The sequence below is a fragment of the Sceloporus undulatus genome, unplaced genomic scaffold, assembly GCF_019175285.1.
Source record: "Sceloporus undulatus isolate JIND9_A2432 ecotype Alabama unplaced genomic scaffold, SceUnd_v1.1 scaffold_16, whole genome shotgun sequence".
NCBI lineage: Eukaryota > Metazoa > Chordata > Lepidosauria > Squamata > Phrynosomatidae > Sceloporus > Sceloporus undulatus.
The window spans coordinates 987,783-1,007,984 of NW_024802938.1; the positions used below are offsets into that span (position 1 = coordinate 987,783).

General features: G+C 41.8%; 1 protein-coding gene across 1 annotated transcript in view; it reads right to left on the reverse strand.

Moving 5' to 3' along the window:
- Positions 1–17,101, reverse strand: part of LOC121917368 (5-hydroxytryptamine receptor 1E-like) — a 46,728-nt gene extending 29,627 nt beyond the window's left edge. Inside the window, exon 1 of the mRNA XM_042443279.1 lies at positions 16,802–17,101. The gene's annotated coding sequence lies outside the window, so the exon portion shown is untranslated. The remainder of the gene's footprint in view (positions 1–16,801) is intronic.
- Between the last annotated feature and the right edge of the window lie 3,101 nt (positions 17,102–20,202).

Here is a 20,202-nt window from a genome sequence, read left to right on the forward strand (position 1 = left end):
TTCAAATGTAGGACACATGTTTGTGTGTCCTACATTTGAAAAATTTGTCCTACATTTTTCCCGGTTTGGAGGTCCAACGCTATGGCAACCCTAGGGAAGGAGGGAGGAAGCCGTGGGGAGGGTGGCAGATTTTCAATCATGAAAAGCTAAGGAATGCTATCAAAGACATGGGAGTGTCAATCAACTTGATAGTTCTGCTAAGAAATCTATACTCAAGACAAGAGGCCACTGTCAGAACAGAATATGGAGAAACTGAATGGCTCCCAATAGGCAAAGGAGTCAAGCAAGGCTGAATATTATCATCATACTTGTTCAAATTGTACATAGAAAATATCATAAGAAAAGCAGACTCAGATGAGTGAAGATAGGAGGAAGGATTATTAACAATATAAGATATGTGGATGATACAATATTAATAGTGGAAAACATCAATGGCTCAGAACAATTACTAATGAAGGTCAAGGAAGAAAGTGCAAAGGTAGGCCTGCTGCTGAACATAAAGAAAATAAAAATAATTACCATGGAGGACCTAAATAAATTTGAATTAGACAATGAGGAAATTGAAATAGTCAAAAGATTTCTTGTACTTGGGATAAAAACATAACTCAGAATGGAGACCACAGTCAAGAGATAAGAAGAAGACTAGGAATGGAAAGGGCAGCCATGAAAGAGCTAGAGAAAATCCTAAAGAGTAAAGATATACAACTGAGTACCAAAGTTAGAATAATCTAAGCCATAGTATTCCCAATCACTTTGAATGGATGAATGAGAGAGTTGGACTGTGAAAAAAGCAGATAAAAAGAAAATCAATTCATCTGAGATGTGGTGTTGGAGAAGAGTGCTGAGGACAGCTAGAAAGACAAACAAATGGGTCTTTGAGTGAATCAGGCCAGAAATACCCCTGGAAGACAAGATGGTTAAACTGAGGGTGTCGTAATTTGGACACATCATGAGAAGGCATGAATTATTGCAAAAAACAATAATGCTTGGGATGGTTGTGGGTAGAAGAAGGAGAGGAAGACTGCACACCAGATGGCTAGACTCAATTAGGGAGGACACAAGCATGAGCCTGCAGGAAATGAACAGAGCAATGGAGGACAGGGAGACTTGGCGATGTCTCATCTACAGGGTTGCCATGAGTCCAAGTCAACTAGAGGGTCACTAACAACAACAAAAAATGTGTGTGCATGTTAATCTGAACCAACCTCATCTGGAATTAATCTATATATCCAAACCTGGGATTTGCTGAATTGCACCCCCATATATGGTGTATCAGGCTGCTGGAAAAGGAGTCAATGATACTGAATCCCCTCCCTCTCCATTCTCCCTAAGTTCAAAGACTGTGACAGGTTTGGCCGGGGGGGGGGGACTAGAAGAAAGTATGAGTTCAATTATTGCAGCTGCATCTTTTCTTTTTTGTCACTTCTGTTACAGATGGTCCATAAGATTTTGGCACTCATTCAGCTCAGGAGATAACAATTTGCACTGAAAGTGTTCTGAAAACCAGAGGAAGTGGAAGACCTTGTGGGTAACATTCCAAAACTATGACATTGTTTAGAAACTGAATTAATGACAAAATGAAGGTCTCCTCTTTTTCTTTGAAGGACACACAATTCCTCAGCCTGTGATCTTCTCTTTAACACCAACACTCAAGTTCAGTTATACCCCTGCTTTGAAAATGCTACATCAATGTAATCACATCGCCATTGAAATGTGACAAATAGAGAAAATTGTTGTGATGCTCTAAGGCTTTGCTGCATTTTAGTCTGTCAAATGCTAGATAATGTTTTAGTCTCAAACTGGTTACCCTGTTAGTAAATGGAAGTATTAAATTCCAGTCCTTTTCTCCTATTTAGTTTTTTAGCGGGGAGGGAAATTGTAGCTGTTGGTGAGGAAAACATTGCACATGTTCAAAGCATAATGACAGGTGATTTAAAAAAAATCTTCTGCTTAGACCAGGCTAAACAGAAGGTCCAACTGGTGCAAAGATTGTTTCTTTCTGTTGCCAAGCTAAAACATAAATTTTATTGAGGCCTTTAAGGACAAATATATTTGAAAGCATACATATACTATATTGGTATCCACTGGGGTTTGGTTCTAGAATCCCCAATGGATAGCAAAATCTGTGGATATTCAAGTGCCATTAAATACAATGGCATAGTAAAATTGTGTCCAGTATATAAAATGGCAAAATCAAAATTTCTTTTTTAGAATTTACATTTTTAAAAATATTTTCAAATTGTGGATGGTAGAATCCATTCATAAAGAATCCGTGGATGTCAAGCGCTGACTGTATGTGGTTTTAAATAGATGTTTTAAAGTCATTTTAACTGTTTCTTTTTGTTTTAATTGCTGCTATGTTTAATATGTTCTTAACGTTCTTTTCTTCTTCTTTTTGATCTGGAAGTGTTTTCAATGGTTTATATTATATGCTGCCTTGGGATCCTATAATAAACACCAGGATAAAGTTTTTTTAAAACAACAACAACAACCTGGTACTCTCCAGATGTGCAGGATTATAACTTCTGTCATCATCAACTAAAATGGCATATGCTTGGTTGGGATGATGAGAGTTGTAATCTATCAAGCTGGATGATGGCAGGAAACTAAACCAGAGAAAACTGGTTTAGACAGACATCTCAAAAGGTAGTGAGTGCATTTCAGTGGTAGATTTCAAGCAAATTGTTCTATCCAGCAGCTTTACATTTGAATTACTATTTATTCTGGTTTTGGTTGGAAATAGAAAAGAAAATGCTGAGATACTTGAAATTCATTTCCACACTGAACACATTAATAGCTTGATGATTTTGAAGAAAGGTGAGAAAAAGGGTGAGGAGTCACATAGAGCTGACTATTTTGATTTGCAAAATTCTCTACATTAATAAAGAAATCAATAAAAGTACTGAATAAAAATATTAGAAGTACAGTTTTCAATGCATTTCTTTTGATGTATCTGAACATGACCTTCTGTCCCTAAGGAAGACCAATGGTCAAAACGTGCTCAATATTCTTTGCAAAATAAATAATTCTTTTCAACTAGCAAGTTGAGGCACTTGGAAAGGAAAGGAAATATAGAAGGATACTAAAAAATATATTATTAGGCCACAGGGCAAGAATTGCACACTAACTGCAATAAAAAGAAAAATGGGGATGGTGGGGGGGGGGGGGGGGGCCATGTTTCTCTATTCTGTGCATAGCTAGAAGGGACTTGATCCAAGAAACATGGATAACAAGACACAGAATGCTAGCATAACAGAACCAAAGGTTGCCATGATGCAAGATATCCTTGGAACATAACTCCACTGGCAAACTGGTTAGATCAAAGCTCTCTCTCTCACTTAATTATCTTTTGCAGGTCAAATTCTCTACTAGAAAGCCAGAGCTTCCTCTGCCTTCACTTCATACATTCAGTTAGCTAATTGCATCTGCCTCTCTTAGACTTTTGGGAATTGTTCTGAAGAAATGCCCACATTTTCTGTCAAACTAGCCTGCCGAGGTTGTAATTGGTATTCCTCCTGCAGGCATTAACAATTTGCATGAAGAGCAGACACTTCAAATTAGCAAAGGTTCCTAATCATCCCCCCCCCCCACACACACATACCAAGTACTTCCTATCACAACTGTTTTGAGGACATGGTTCCATTGCTCCAGCAGTGTCTGGATGGGCATTATTTCACATAAGCATTTTTTTAAATAAAAAAGAAAGGGCAGATTGCTCAGGAACTCTTGTTCTATCTGTCCCAGATAGCAAAATAAAGCAGAAGCAGGGAACTTTTGGGACCTCCTAAATGTTTTGGACGATAACTCCTACAAACCCTTGCCATTTGCCATGTTGCCTATGGCTTCTGAGAGAGCCAGTGTGGTATAGTGTTGGAGCCCTGGTGGCGCAGTGGTTAAATGCCTGTACTGCAGCCATTCACTTGAAACTACAAGGTTGCGAGTTCAAGACCAGCAAAAGGGCCCAAGCTCGACTCAGGCTTGCATCCTTCCAAGGTCGCTAAAATGAGTACCCAGACTGTTGGGGGCAAATTAGCTTACTTGCTAATTAGTTTACTTGCTGTTCACCGCTATGATCTTTGGAATAGCAGTATATAAATAAAAAAAAATTAAAAAAATTAAAAAATTACAACTCTAGAGACCAGGTTTGAATCCCCACTCAACCATGGAAACCGACTGGGTGACCTTGGGCAAGTCACACCCTCTCAGCCCCAGAGGAAGGCAAAGCCAAAGGCAAACCCCTCTGAACACATTTTGCCAAGAAAATCCTGTGATAGGTTTGCCTTAGGGTCACCATAAGTTGCAAACAACTTGAAAGCAGAGAACAACAACTGTGGCTTCTGTAAGTTGAGTACCAAAAAATATCTGGGGAGACCCAATGGTTTCTCTATCCTGACATAAAGGATGCTTGTAGCTTTTGCTTCTCCTGGACATGTAACTGACACCATCCTGGGATCATTAAAGTGGCAGAGGAAAGACAATTAGAAAGTATGTAATATACCACTTTGCTGTGCCTTTCTTCCATTCAGGCTATAGACAGTTGACTTCTGTTTCATCAGAGTTCAAAATACAATAGTAGGATTTCTATACAGTGCTCGTGAGATGTAAATCTACTCTCTATAGTTACATGATGGTTATGCTACACCACCCTTCTTCTGAATACATATATTGTGCAACCAATTGTGTATCTGCCAATGAACCCGCTTATTGTCCCTTTGTGTAATGAGAACTGAACATTGGCTAGTTCTGCAATCCCAATGAGGAAAGTGGTACATTGAAAGTATGCACATTGAAGGAGCCAGTCTAGCCTCCCTAGGAAGGGAGCTCCAAAGCCTTGGAAAAGCCTTTGAGAAAGCCCTCTTCCATGTTCCTACCAGATGTACCTGTGTGGGTGGCAGGATGAAGAGAAAGACCTCCTCTGAGGATATCAAACAAAGAATTTCAGATTTTGTTTCAGTACCATTCTTATGATCAAAATTCCAAAAGAAGAGCTCCACCACAATGAGTGAGTCTGCAACAATCCAAAGCAGGATGCCTGTCCTTGCAACTTGCAACCTTGGCTGGTGGTGGGAAAGGGATAGAAATGGCATCCTCCTTGCCACCTATCAAAATTGAATAGATCTACTTTGCCTGATTTGGCTGCTAGTTCTCAAGGTGGGCCACTTCCTTTTTCCTTTTACCAGAGCTGCCTAAGATATTTTTCTTCTTTGAGGTAATAAATCCCTCCATTGCCATTCCACACGGAGAAGCAAACAGAACTGGCAATATTTTCTTGTTTCAGTGGGGGAAGTCCTTCCTACAACTCTGTCCTCCAGGAGAGGGAAATGGCCAGGGGACACAGCAGGAAGGCATGAAAACTGCTACTACTTTCCCCAGAATCCTAAGATTTGCCCCATTCTTCCTAAAGGCAGGGACAGTGTATGAACTTGAAATTTCAAACTCTCTTGCTAATGGGAGTAAATGCCTTTGCCTCAATTCCTCAAATGCATGTGTATTAATATCTTAATGGTAACAGATCTGTTGGCTGAGGATCAATTGAGCGAGTGAGTTTATCTGTCAGCAGCATTCTGGAGCTATATTATTTTGACCTAATGAATCATTTTTCCTCTAGGAAAATAAGTATGAGCTAAATTGTTATAAAACCTTAATGGGTACGCTGTTAAGATATAAATTGGCTTCATGCCAGTTTGTAATTTCCCAAAATCCCAATCATTCACGTTGTCAAGGCAATAGTGGCTCAAGTTCTCTTTGAAGTTCACTGTTCATTCACCGCCCCAAAGAGTGGTGTTGCCCTTTGTGTTGAACGCTGCTCAGAATAAGTAATGATTTCAGAAGAATGGATTGCCATCTCCTACACATGTATGCTTTTGGGGAGTTAGCTGGTGCATTAATGTGTCCAAAAAACAAAATTGAAAATAAAAAGAATATTTGTAGGAAAAATGACCATATTCGTCTTTCTATTCTGATCTCAGAATTACCTTATTCAGAGCAACTTCCTGTTTGCTGCCTCTTGTGCTGCTTTTGTAACACCATGATGTCCATCTCTTGGTTTGACTCCAAAGTGCTCAACCAATGGGATAGCTAATACTTGCCACCACCATCATCCACTCCTGATCTATTCAGCATGGGCTTTCACCTTTTGTTTTTATTATATGGTATAGCAGAGAACAGGAATCTCCAGTGTTAACGCTATGTTATTTTCACCTGGGCACAATTCAGTGGGACATGGATCTCGTTAAAGATGATATGAGATGCTATGAATAAAATATGGTATTGCATGAGTAATGTAAAAATGGTATGCAAAGATGGTAGCGCACTGGGCTCCTTACCAATTTAAATCCAAATAGTATTACTTATTTGGCTTGCAGACAGGACTGAGAGGTCTTGGAACATCTCATTCTAAGCAGAACTTGGAAGTAATGTATACTTTGGGGGACAACAAAGGGGTAAATACATTTATTGTGAAATACAGTCATCCCTCCATATTTGCGGCTTTGATATTTGCGGATTTGATTATTCATGGATTTCATTAATATGTTCTCTCTAGAACTGTCTAGGTCCTCCAGTGCAACTCTGTGGTCAACTTTAACTAAAAGTTGCACTGAAAGACCATTTGTAGCAACTCCAGTGCCATTCTATGGTCAGTGTCTGTTGGACATTGACCACAGAGTTGCCCTGGAGGACCTAGAGATTCCTAGAGAGGTGTTTTTGTTATTTGCGGTTTTTCCATATTCACGGGGGTCTTGTTCCCCTAACCCTAGCGAATATGGAGGGACAACTGTACAGTATAAAATGCCAGGTGGCATCTTATTAGGCATTTCTGATGTTGTATGTTAGACTTGCAACTTTGTGAAAACATTTCCTATTCACATTTATGATTATGGTAGCATTGGCGGGGTACAGACAATCCAAAAAGGGTGGCTTGCCGGAGCCTGCTTTTCTGCCAGAGGGAAGCCTCAGCCACCAAACAGCGAGGCTTCCCGCTGGGGGAAAAAGAACCCGCAAAAAGCGGGTTCTTTCTACACTGTGGTGGTGGTATAACGACTGCGTCAGAGTGTGCCACTGGCACACTTGTTACGTAAGTGCTGCACAGCACCGTGCGGATGCTGTGGGGCACTTGCGTAACAATGGCAGCACCCTTCTGTACAGGGTGCTGCCATTTTGATGCCCTCGTCACGTGCGAGGGAGGAGGGGCATCTAGAAGTACCACCCCTCGCATGTGATGAGGGCGTCCTTTTCGGCCTGTCTGTACTGGGCCCTAGTCATGATTGCAAATGCCCCTGAAACCCACCTTAAAATCCAGTCAGCTGCACTGAGGGGTGGAGTTCTGCAGTGCTGGTGAGCAGGGCACTGAAGGATGACATTTGCAGCACCCCCTTGCCAGCAATTGGCAATGAAGCAAGGAGTTGCTCTGTTCAGAGCACTGTTGATTGCTCATGGGAGGATGCTGGATGCATTGGCCTTCAGTGCCTCACTTGTTAACACTGCAGAACTCAGTCCCTCCGTGCAGCTGGCTGGACTCTAAGGTGGTTTTCAGGAGCATTTATAGATCATAGATCAGAGCCACAGCATGTGGCTATGTGTCAATGCAGGATGTTGGCCAATGATTAGTATGGTTAATACGTCTGGGGAATTATTAGTAATGAGAGGGGAAATGCTTTAGGGGTATTTTAAAGGGATCCCTCCCCCAATTCTGGGCCACTTTACTACTTGACTGGAGCAAGTAGATGATTATCTCCCAAAGGTAGCTAATAACTGAACAAGTAATGTATGTTGTTGTTGTGTGCCTTCACATTGTTTCCAGTAACCCTAAGGCCAACCTATCATGAGGTTTTCTTAGCAAGATTTGCTCAGAGGGTCCTTTGCCTTCCTCTGAGGCTAAGAAAATGTGACTTGCCCAAGGTCACCTTGGTCTCCAGAGTTGTAACCCAGGGCTCAAACTGCTCTCTCTCCCTCTCCCTCTCAATCTCGTAGTGTCACCAGTTACATAATGGAATGATTTTGAATTACATTTGAATTACTGTATTTTTGAAAGCAACTTGTAATACTCTGATTCTAACTGACAGAACTCTTTAATCTACAATATTAATTCTTTCCCTCACCCTCACTCCTAAATTAGGTTGCTGGGATCAATAAAACATGTTGGAAGTGAGGAATGGATTTGTGTGAGAAAGGATTTGCAGATAAGATCCTGTTTGGGTATTGTAAAGACCCATTCCTGGGCTCAGGATGTAGTGAGGCATAACCCTTTCCTGAAATTCCTGGTCCATCTCCTTGAGCCACGGCTTGTGGACCAAAACAAAATAGCATCTTTAAACTTAAAGGCTGCCTACCCCTGGAATATGCTGTTTAGAAGATATTAGATTTTAAGATGCAGTTGTACTTTTCCTTGGTACTTCATAATTGTGTTCAATAACGAGTCAATCAGACAGTAACATTTTTAGAAACTTTTTTTAAATCTTTAAATTATTTTCCAAGGACAAAACAGACTGTCATTCAGCTAATGAAATATTCAGAATGGGAGACATAAGGTTTTCACTTTTAGAAACATATAAAGGTGCAAAACAGCTACTTTTGTGAAAGGTGGGATGGTGGTATTAATACTTGGAGACTTCTGCAAAAATGTAACCCCAAGGGACTTTTAAAATGTCAGGATAATTCCACGTGTTTATTATAGATAAGAGCTACATATCTTGGGCTGGTGAAGGAATCATACTTATCTAGAGTGAAGCAAATAATGAAATGGATTCAGTTGATGTGATTAACTTGACAAAAATACTTTATTTGACACATACGAAAAAGTGACACATCTTTAGTTATACTTCAATTTCTTAAAAGGCTAAAGATTTACTGACATTTTTGGGGGGAACATTTACATTTATACAGTATAATAACTCATTAGTGCTTATTCCTTACTTACTGCACTAGTAAGGAAACATCTGCTAGAACTGTAACATTAAAAGACTTGCTTGGCTTAATTTTCACAACCAGGATTAGGTTGGTATAATTAGAATAATAGAATTATTGTACTATATTAGATGTATAATAAAATATTATTATATTAACCTGTCCTGTTCAGGATTCTGTCTAACCAGCCTGCCATCCATACATCCATGTCCTTTTCTTGGACACTCTATTTCCATCTGTTGAAAGCACTCCTCTAATCAAACTTTCTCTTTATGCCAGCACCTCATTTTTCTATTAGACCAATTGAAGTGGTTAGAGCATCCTGTCTGCCTCTCAGCCATATTTCAAGCCTTCTCATGTACTTCTCACCATAATTCACTCATACAAGCTCAAGATTGTAATACATGGGCATTGATGGTCAATGTAACATGGCAATCAGCCCCTGGGACTCCAGGAATTCCCAGCTGTCTGTAGTTATACAAAGGAGATTATTGTATGAAGCTTCCCTCCCGATGCTGTTGCAGCTTTTTAAACACCCAAAACAGCAATGGTTCTTTTCACATTACCACGCAATTGTGAACTGGTAACAGGTTGCTGATGCATCTTATCACACTACTGTTCTGTTCACTGGTCAGCAATCCAAGATTAAGTAAATAAGTAAGTAGTCTTGCCTTCATTGGGAATGGGATATGTGCAGTGATACTAGCTAAACTTTCCTTTCTCCAGCCTCCTCATGAGTAAGAAGTCTTGCCTTCATTGGGAATTGGGGGGAGGGATTGCAGTGAAACCGTCTTAACTCCCCTTCTCTCTGAATAACCCCAGAATGATCACACATATTCCAATAACAGGCTAACTCCAGGATTGACAGCTATTCATGGGATTTCCGATTCAATAAAAGCAGCGCCAGAAGTACAGATTGACTACACCACTGTAAAGAAACACATCTACAAAGAGTACCATACTGTATATGGGAAATGCATGTATTAGCAGAGAAAGGAAACACAATTGCAGCTTGGGTCTGAACATACTGTCAAGTATGATGTAGTTTATTTTAATCCTTCTAGGCAAAAATCTGTTCTTCTACTCCCCTACATCTCTATTTAATTTACAACAGGAACAAAATGTTGACAGACAACTCAAGAGCACCTAGTATCATAAGCAAAGTGATTAAAAATTCTGAAACATTTCTAACTATACACTTTACTGGGATGAAAGTGACTTTAGCCACTGCAGCATCTGTAGGTTTTATTTTTAAATATTAAGTATCCAAGAGTGATGCTCCACTTGTAAATACAGTCAGTGGGAGTAAGCTTAGCTGGACAAAGTGAGACACACATCTGAGTGAAGAAGGTGAGGACTGTGCCATGCATGAGATTTTGTAGAACAACTTGGGTTACAACAGGGTGGAAACTGTGCTGCCCTCCAGATGTTTTTGGGCTGCAACTTTCATTAACCCTAGCTAGTATAGTCAATGGTATGAAATTTTGGGAGTTGAAGTCCAAAAATCCCTGGCAGGCCATATCATTCACCCTACGTTGTTGTGTTGTTGTTGTATTTGTTTATATTCCACCTTCTTCCCAGGCTGCTACCTCACCGTAGAACTAGCGTTTTGACACCACTTTAACTCAATACTATGGAATCCTCGGTATTTTAGTTGTTGTGGCACTAGAGTGCCCTGACAGAGAAGGCTAAATATCTTATAAAACTACAAATTCCAGAATTCCATAGCAATGAGCCATGACAGTTAAAGTGGTGCCAAACTGCATACTGCAGAATTAATACAGTTAATTCTGTATTAATTGAAGTGGCTTGAAGTGGCTTCAGGTGGCCTACAACAATTAAAACCAACAGCTAAAAATCCACAATGTACAAAAGTTAAAAGTGTAATTAAGCCATCAAAAAAATAAAACCTGTTAAAAACCATTAAAAGGAAAACAGCAAAAAGAGAATCCAATGCATTATGCAAGGGTCTTTCCCCTTGACCAATCCATCTACAGCAAAGTATTTACAGTCGGCCCTTCTTATACACAGATTCAAGCATGCACTGTTTGAAAATATTCAAAAAAAAGTATAAATTTCAAATATCAAACCTTGATTTTCCATTTTTTACAAGGGACACCATTTTGCTATGTCAGTATATTTAATGAGACTTAAGCATACACGGATTTTGCTATATATGGTAGATCTTGGAACCAAACCCCAGCGTATAACAAGGGTTCACTGTACCTGCCTGCAGAAAGCTACCAAGGAGGTTGCCAGTCTAATCTCTCTAGGACTGAATCCTCACTGCAGACATAACCCGGTTTGCCACCACTTTATCTACCATGGTTCCATGCTATGGAATTCTGGAAACTGTAGTTTGTTGTGGCACCATAGTGCTGGCAGCACAACAAACTACAGTTCTCAAAATTCTATAGTATGGAACTGTGGCAGTGAAGCGGTGTCATACTGGATTATTATTATTCCATTGCAGTTAAGTGGAACAGTCTTTCTGTCTTTCCCCTGGGAAGAAAGTGTCGGCTAGTTTGTCTCCTTTTATAATTCACAGAAGTCTCCCCCTTCCTGATATGCTCTTGATGTGCTGGACTACAACTCCCATCATCTCAACCAGCATAGCTGATGTCAACACATCTGGCAAGCAAAGGCTGACTTGAAAGAATTTCCATTGTTTCCCCTGCTCACCTTCTGCAAGAGAAAATGAAACCCCTACATTGGACAAGAATTGTTGTCGCTGCTGTGTGCCTTCAAGAGGTTTCTGACTTATGGCAACCCTAGGGTGACCCTTTCCTGGGGTTTTCTTGGCAAGATTTGTTCAGAGGAGGTTTGCAATTGCCTTTCCCTCAGAGTACGTGATTTGCCCCAGAATAGAACCTAGCAAGTTTCATGGCTAAGCTGGGAACTGAACCCTGGTCTCCAGAGTCGTAGTCCAAAACTCAAACCATTATGCCACATTGGCTCTTTGGAAAAGAACACTATTGACTTTATGCCATTATAATGTGTGAATGAAAGAAGTGTGAGATAGTTACTAGTAGCCAAGTAATTATCATTATACCTGATAATAAAAATAGGTGTGGTTTGTTTTTAGTGTTGATTGTGAAGACCTATGGGTCCATAGTACATTTGATGGCTAAAACCTTAAAACATTGCTTTCCTCTCCAATGGAGATGCTATTAGAGATAATTTGTTTTGCCATTTTCGGGGGAAGTTTAAAAATGTTAAGCTCTGTGTCCTTTACTTTTCATAATTGACATTTATTTTATGCAGTACCTCTGCTTGGAAAAGGAAGTATTGAAGTAATTTTAAAAAGCAACGAAGAATACTATGGCTTATTGAAGACTAGCAAATATGATATGGTACAAGCTTTCATGGGCCAGTACATTTAATCAAATACATGGACTTGGGAGGTCCCCAGCTGGCACCTATTGTGCCTCCTTGGCATACCTCCCTCTCTCTGGAGAGTGGTAGAACTGTCTGTTGTTCTGGATGCCACTGCAAATCCAGACCAATAAATGGATGGATATGCTCTCTTCATTGTGTGTGGATCAAGAGAGAATTGGGATCCTTGGAATAGGAGAGGAAAACTACACCACCCACAGAGTTGGCAGAGTTATTTCTCCTCTTACTAGGACCAATAAGAGGGGGAAAGGGAGGGGAAGGAAGGAAGGAAGGAAGGAAGGAAGGAAGTGAAAAGCCCTGCACACCTCCTCTCTCACACACCATAGGTCTGGCCAGCATATGTCTGGAGGTTGTAGGACAGCAGAGGTCGACTTCAGTGGGTCCAGAGGCCAATTTTTACCTCCTTGGACCCTCTATGGAGTATAACTCCTCCTTGCTGATATCAAAAACTGAAATCAGAAGTGATCAGATGCCTCTTTCTTTCTTTCTTTCTAAAATGTATTTCTGAAAACCAAAACATGGGATGGACATGTGCATGTCACTCGTTTCTATTTCAAACATTTTATTTTTTTTGGGTGGCACTGAGTTCCTCCAGAGGCCATAAAAATAGGGCTGCCTGTAGCCCACAGGTTGTGTGTGCTCCCATCTCTGGCTTAAGAAGTGCTTCTTCCCCTCCCATGTACTCCTTCTTATTCTGTAGATCATGCAGAAAGAATCTACAGAGAAGTTTGCACAAGGTTTGAGTTGAAAATATCATTGTCTCCTCCCATCTGGTCAGCAGTGTCACAGAGCTCTGCAGTGTCATGAATGGACAAAAACATGTGAACTAGCTTCTCAAGGTGTAATTTTGCATGTCTCCTGTGTCATTTAACCAATATGCTCCTGTGTTGCAGAAAGATTCCAGAATTCTTGAGGAAGCTGAACAGTATCTGAATGCTCTTGCTGAAGGCTTAGTGCATGATGACAATTCAACATCCACTTGCTCTTCACAAGAAACCAAACCTTTTTCTTCCCTTATCCTCTCCCTCCCCCTTTTTTGTGCCACCTAAATTAATGAATGAATAATAATAATAAATAAAAATGTATTTATATCCTACCTCTCCCTACAGATCAAGGCGGGCTACAATACACAATAAAAGGTAAAGGTTTCCCCCTTGACAAGGTTACCAAGTCGTGTCTAAATAGTTCCAGAGAAATTAAAATCTTGCAGACTTGGTGGTAATAGTATTGTCCAACTGGGGATAAGAAACCAAGATCTTATCAACATCTCCTGGATAGGAATTGTTTAGAATGCCACTTAGGCAAATATTTGTGCAAGGAGGTTTGGTTTCTAGACAGTGCCCTTCATGGTCAACTAAAGTATCTAGGGAGCATTTCTGGTATGATTCAGCAACAGATTTAAAAACATGCTTCATGTGTACAAGGTTGAAGGAATCTCCTTTGTTCTAGAGGTCTAGATGATCTCAAATGCAATCTTGCCACATCTTCTGGCCTCTCCTGCTTCTGATCCAGCTGCCATCATATGCAACAACTTGAAGGCACACAACAATAACAAAGATAGTCAGCGACACTTCTGATCTTTGCAATGATCCTGGGAGAAAAGAACAATACTGACACTGGGACTTAATGGATGCTTTGGACTGGAGGTCAGCTCCCACCAGGTACCCCTGACCAGTGTGGCCACCAGGGAAGGATTATGGGAGTTGTAGTCCAAACATCTGGAACGCCAAAGATTTCTCACTGCACTGTGTTTACATGAAATTGACATATCCCATCCATATGGTGCAGGGAGAACTCTGAATGTAACCTATCACATATTAGAGGCAATGCTCTTCACAATGGCAGAAATGCTATTAGTTCAAGAGGATTAGACACTCCCATGCCAATCTTAACTTGGCCAGATTCCCTGGTGGCTGAAATGGGCATGAGATTCACAGTCCATCCAGGCATCCAAGATACAGAGGGTGAATTGACACTGTAGGAAAAAGTGCCGCTTCACTTGAACTGCCATGAATCCATCCTACAAAATACTGTGATATGTAGTTTTACAAGATCTTTCCCCTTTTCTGCCAAAGAGGGCTCGTTCCTCACCAAACTACAAATGCCAGGATTCTGCAGGATGGCGCCATGCCCATTCAAGTGGTGTCAAACTGCATTAATTCTGTAATGTAGATGCACCCTCAGGTCTCTCTGCCGCCATGTCCATTTGGGATTGTTCTGCTGGGGTTGATGCCGTTCTACTTATCAAATCCATCCCTCTCTGTGTGCCAGGTCCCTCTCCAGCTCCTGCCAAAGCAGACCCTCCTCCCCTAGGACCCCAAAAGTGCCACAATCCACAAGACCCCCCACCTTACTATAGAAAAACCTGAAAACACCCCTAACAATGTAAATTCATGCTTTGTAGTGATGCTCAGGATGGAGGACTTTTTGGAATTCTGCCTGAGTAGAAAGTGGAAATGGAGGATATGGTCCTGGAAAAGGAGGACACCTGGGTACCCTTTCTTAACCCCAAAGGAGGACAAGGCCAATAGGAGGACAAGGACAGGAAACCCCCCCCCCCCCATTGGCTTCACCTCCTTTTTTCTCCCCTTAGACCTTGGGCAAGTCACACCCTCTCAGCCTCAGGGGAGGCAATGGCAAACCTCCTCTGAACAAATTGTGCCAAGAAAAGCCCATGATGGGTTCACCTTAGGATCACCGTAAGTTGGAAAGGACTTGAAGGCACACCAACACACCCACAAGGCCATCCTTGCAGCTTCCCAACCTGCCATACCTTATGGTGAGCGATGCGCTGGAAGCAAAGAATCTGGTTGGGTTAGGGTGACCAGGCATCCTCCTTTTCCAGACATGTCCTCCATTTCCACCTTCAGCCCAGTAGGCATTCCAAAAGGTCCTCCATTTTGTCCCGTCACTACGAAGCACGGATTCACATTTCTAGGAGTGTTTTTAGCTGTGATTTTGTCATGTCCTACATTTTTCTCAAACCACCCTACATTTTATGGGTGCCTTGTCCTCCTTTGTGCTCAGGACAGGGTGACTAGAGGTCCTCCCTCTCCAGGGCCTGTCCTCCATAACCTTCTGCCCAGGAGGAATTCCAAAAAGTCCTCCATTCTAAGCATCCCTAAGAAGTATGAATTCATTGGAGTGCTTTGAGATTTTCTTTGGTAAGGCCCTACATTGTATTATTATTTTACTTAATTTTACACACACACACACACACACACACGTATATGTATATGTATATGAGCAATCGGTATTGTATTATTATTTTACTCTCTTCTATCCCGCCTTTCTCCTAACGCAAGGACTCATGGCGGCGCACAGCAAATTTGAATCAATACCATTTAAAACAATACAGAAAGTATTAACATTTTATAAATAGTTTTTTTAACTTTTTAAAAAATTGTTTTTAATTTTTAAAATGTTATGATGCTCCCCCCCGAGGCGACCCTGTCCTGGGGTTTTGTTGGCAAGATTGAGGTTTACCCCGGTCTTGATCACACTGCCCTGTTGTAGCGCTGCTATCCCACTTCCAATTGCGATGGCTCTTAAAATCCCGGGATTTGTAGTTGAGGGAGTAAGGAAGCTGTAGTTTGGGGAGTGTGGTTGAGGGCTCCCTGGCTGAGAAGGCTCAAGGGCCCCTCCCTAAGTTGCCCATCCCAGGATTCCACAGCAGGGCAGTCATAGTGGAATCATAGCGCTACACCAGTGTAGTTTGAGATGATGGAGTAGGGCTCTGAGGACCCAGGGTTGGACCCCCCCTCGGCCTTGGAAACCCACTGGGGGACCTTGGGCGAGTCACACTCTCTCAGCCTCAGAGGGAAGCCATACGTCGCAAAGGACTTGGAGACACACAACAACAACAACAGCAAAAGCTCAGGGTACAGATGCTCCTCCTATAGTAATAGGGAAAGTGGAGGTTTAGCCCTCGCTCTACAGAAGCTGTGGGCAGGATTCGAACCGGGAGCTTCCCAAAGCAACGATCCTTGGCACTGTATTCTCATTTTGGTTAATTATATATTAAGTTATATATATGAGCAAGTGGCACTGTATTATATAAAATAATAATGCATGAAAAGCTTGGACCTGGGTGAGAATCCTGCGCCTTCCCAAATAACCCCCTCTTCCCTTCCTTCCTTCCTTCCTTTTCTTCCTCTTCTTCTCCTTCTTGTGTGCCTTCAAGTCCTTTCCGACTTATTGCTTCCTTTGAGGCCGAGAGAGTGTGACTTGCCCAAGGTGGGTTCCATGGCTGAGCTGGGATTCCAGCCTTGGTCTCCAGAGCCCTCTTTCCTCCTATCTTCAAGACCTTTCCCACTCATAGGTCCAGCCTATGTAGGGCTTTCCTTGGGCCAGCTTTGCTCAGGGTGGGTTTGCCCTTGCCATCATCCCCTGAGGTTGAGAGAGTGTGACTGGCCCAAGGTCCCCCAGTGAGTTTCCATGGCTGAGTCTCCAGAGCCATAAATAGTCCCCCCAACCCCCCCCTCAAAGGACCCCACCTCACCTTCCGGGGCTGGCATGGAGAGAGCCCCCCTTGTGCCAGCAATGCCCCTTCTCCTCCTCCTCCTCCTCCTCCTGGCACGATCCAGGCTCCGGTGCCCATGGCAGAGCAGTCAGACCCTTCCCATCGCCTTTTCCAGGTCCAACTTCACAGAGGAGAAAGGATCAGGATGCCTCTCTCCAGCCAGCCTAGGATCTCTCCCTGTGGCTGCTGCTGCTGCTTTAGGCATCCAAAGTGGCTCAGGTGGAGCTGCAGTGTAGAGCAGAGGCAGGGAAACGGAGGAGGAGGAGGGAGCTGCTGCTAGACTTCTTTGCCTCGGTTTTATAGAGGACAAGGATGGGCAAATCCGCCAGGGATCCGACACTAGGGGGCAGCCCTTTCCAGCCCATCCCAGAGCCTAGCCCTCCACACTGCAGAAATGATCCACTTTCGACACCACTTTTTCCTTTGCCATTGCTCAAGGCTCCTGGGATCTGGTGGGGCACTAAACCTCTCTGGCAGACCAGGCTGACTAGCTCACACAAGGACAGAATCCCATAGTAGTAATAATAAAAATAATGATAATAATAGAATCGTAGAGTTGGAAGAGATCCAAGATTGCAAGAAAACAGGCTACTGATTTTGAGATCCAGTTTGTTACGAATCCTTTGTGAGGACACAAACCCCTTTGTTAGGAGGAGAAAGAAGAATATCTCAGGAAGTCTCCATGTTATAGCATCAGGAAAACCTTTTGGTGTTGTTCAGGTAAAACATGCCAACGAAGAAAAAAATTGTTTCACCTTTGTTCAAGGTAGAAATGTCAAATAGTAAACTCCCAGTCTGTTGCCTCTCTCTTTAGGATTCCCTTTAATCGGCCAACCCAAATGCACAAAATACATGATGCATGTTTTCGAAGCTCCACTGGCTTCTTCACTAGGCAAAGGTATTAAAAATCATTGTTGTTGTTATGTGCCTTTGAGTTGTTTCCAGCTCCCAGTGGGTCCCTCTTCTTTACCCATGTGGCACTGGGAACAAAGCATTCCAAAGTCCAGGAGATAAAATATGAATGCCATTAGCAATACAAAAAGGTACTTCTTCTGAGATTTCAGAAGTTCCTAGCCTTTGTCATATAACACTGTCATTTTATATATTTTTTCTCCTGTGTGATTCTTAACACCTTTGCCTGAGGAAGGAGCCAGTGGAGCTTCAAAAGTCTGCATCATGTACTTTGTGCATTTTGATTGGTCAGTTAAAAGTATCACTGTTTTATGGATTTTGGATGTTATCAGACTTTGCTATATGACCCACATGGCTATGCCATAATTCTATTGCATTGTCATGGCAGGTAGAATAGGGTTAAACCACTTTTTTGCTGCAGTATGGCAGCATTTGGAGAGAGTGGCTGGAGGAGGGTGGGATGCTGAGAGAAGAACCTCAGATCAAGAGTGGCAGTGCTCACCTTTGCGTCAAATTAATGAGACCCCTTCCGGTCATCCCTCTTGCTCTCCAAGTTCGGCCACAGTGAGGTCCCAGGGGTCATTCTGCAGGACACATTCTCCTTCTCTGCCCAGAGAGGTGCAGGCTCTGAGGACATTCACACTTACGCCAGCTGTTCCATTTACCTATACACTCATCCCTCCACATTTCTGGCTTTGCCTTTTGCAGATTTGATTATTCATGGATTTTATTAATATGTTCTCTCTAGGAATATCTAGGTCCACCAGTGCAACTCAGTGGTCAACTATAACCAAAAGTCACACTGAAGAACCTAGAGATTCCTGGAGAGAACACGCCACTAAGCATTTGTAGTTCCTCCCGCACAATTCTATGGCCAATGTCTGGCCAATGCACTGGAGGACCTAGAGATTCCTAGAGTTGTGTTCTCTCAGATAAAAACATAGTGTTTTTGTTATTTGTGGTTTTTCCACATTCATGGGGGTCCTGTGCCCCTAACCCTAGCAAATATGGAGGGACAAGTGTATATTTTATAAGGAAGGGTCACCTGGCCACCTTATAACTGACCACAAATGCTCCCTTTATTGTTGTTTCTTTGAGATGTATATGCTTTCCATTTTCTTCCTTCCCAGCAAACTGGTGCCAATAGCCAAGTACACTGTACATGAAAGCAATGGAAACAACCACTTATTTTAATCCATTAGTCACGATGGTGCTAGGATACAAGTAAGTTTAGGATGCGAAACAGCATATGCACTGATTATTTTTTCTTGTAGACTCAAGCCAGTGGTTTGTACTTTCACTCTCTCTAACTCATCAAGACTGCAGAAGCAGCTGTAAAGCCTTGTCTGATGGGTCAGAGTGGGGCAAGAGAAGAGAAATATTCACTGTGCATTACCAACAAAAGTAATAACTTGGCCATCTAAAACCACACATATGCACATATGTCCCACTCCCCACCTCTGCAAAGCAGCACAATTAAGTATAGATTTTTCAGTAATCTAATTACCTAGCAGTGGATGGTCAGTGGGGTGGCAAATCTGGTCTAGGTTTTAGTCTGAACTTTAGCTAATCCCCGAAATAATTTCATCACTTTGGATAGACATTTTTTACTTTAAGCCCTGGAGTGGATCATTCACCCCATTGACATGGAAGCCACTTCAGTCACTGGCTTCATCACTATTTCCTCCTGTTAAAGGCAGAAAGTGAAGAAAGACTTCTGTCTATGTCACTCAGTGTGTCCTCAACTCACCATCCAACTAAAGAGAACATATCTAAATGTCTCTGTTGCATACAATTGCTGCCAAAGAGAAAAAGTATCTACTGGCTCAATTATATTTTAAAGTACTGCTCCTTACTTGTTTTTTTTTCCAGGGAGTGATACATTTTTTTGTATAATACAATATAATAGTATAATTTTGTTTGTCATTTTCATATCATTGCTCATAGCCTTGAAAGGCAGACTATAAACCTTTTAAATAATTTAATACATAATTATATTTATCCTTAATGTGGCGTTCCTCCTGTTCCTCTGCAAACAAAAGGCCTGACACTCGTGTTTTGCTGGATCCTATTAAATCTACATCTGAAAAAATGAAGTGTATGCTGGTGTACATCTACCAACAAAGCTTTCCATTTGTTTCTCCCTCTGTCTCTCTCATTGCATTCCCTCTTGTATACAGAATGGGGTGGGAGAGAATCTGCATTGAGTATAATGTATACTTGATTTAAAAACAGCTCTCTTCCATTTTCTATCTCTAGATCAGTGTTCAGATGCCATAGATTCCAGGCAAGCCATTATTTACAGCTGCAAGTGTGGAAGCATCCATAGTGTTATCTTGGACACAAAATGGTCCAACTAATCAACTGGATCAGTACAATTTTTATTATTGCCCAAAATGAATGCCAAACTCAAATTTCTAATTTGAAAATATGTGGGACTCTGCTTCCCACACTAATGTCATGTACCA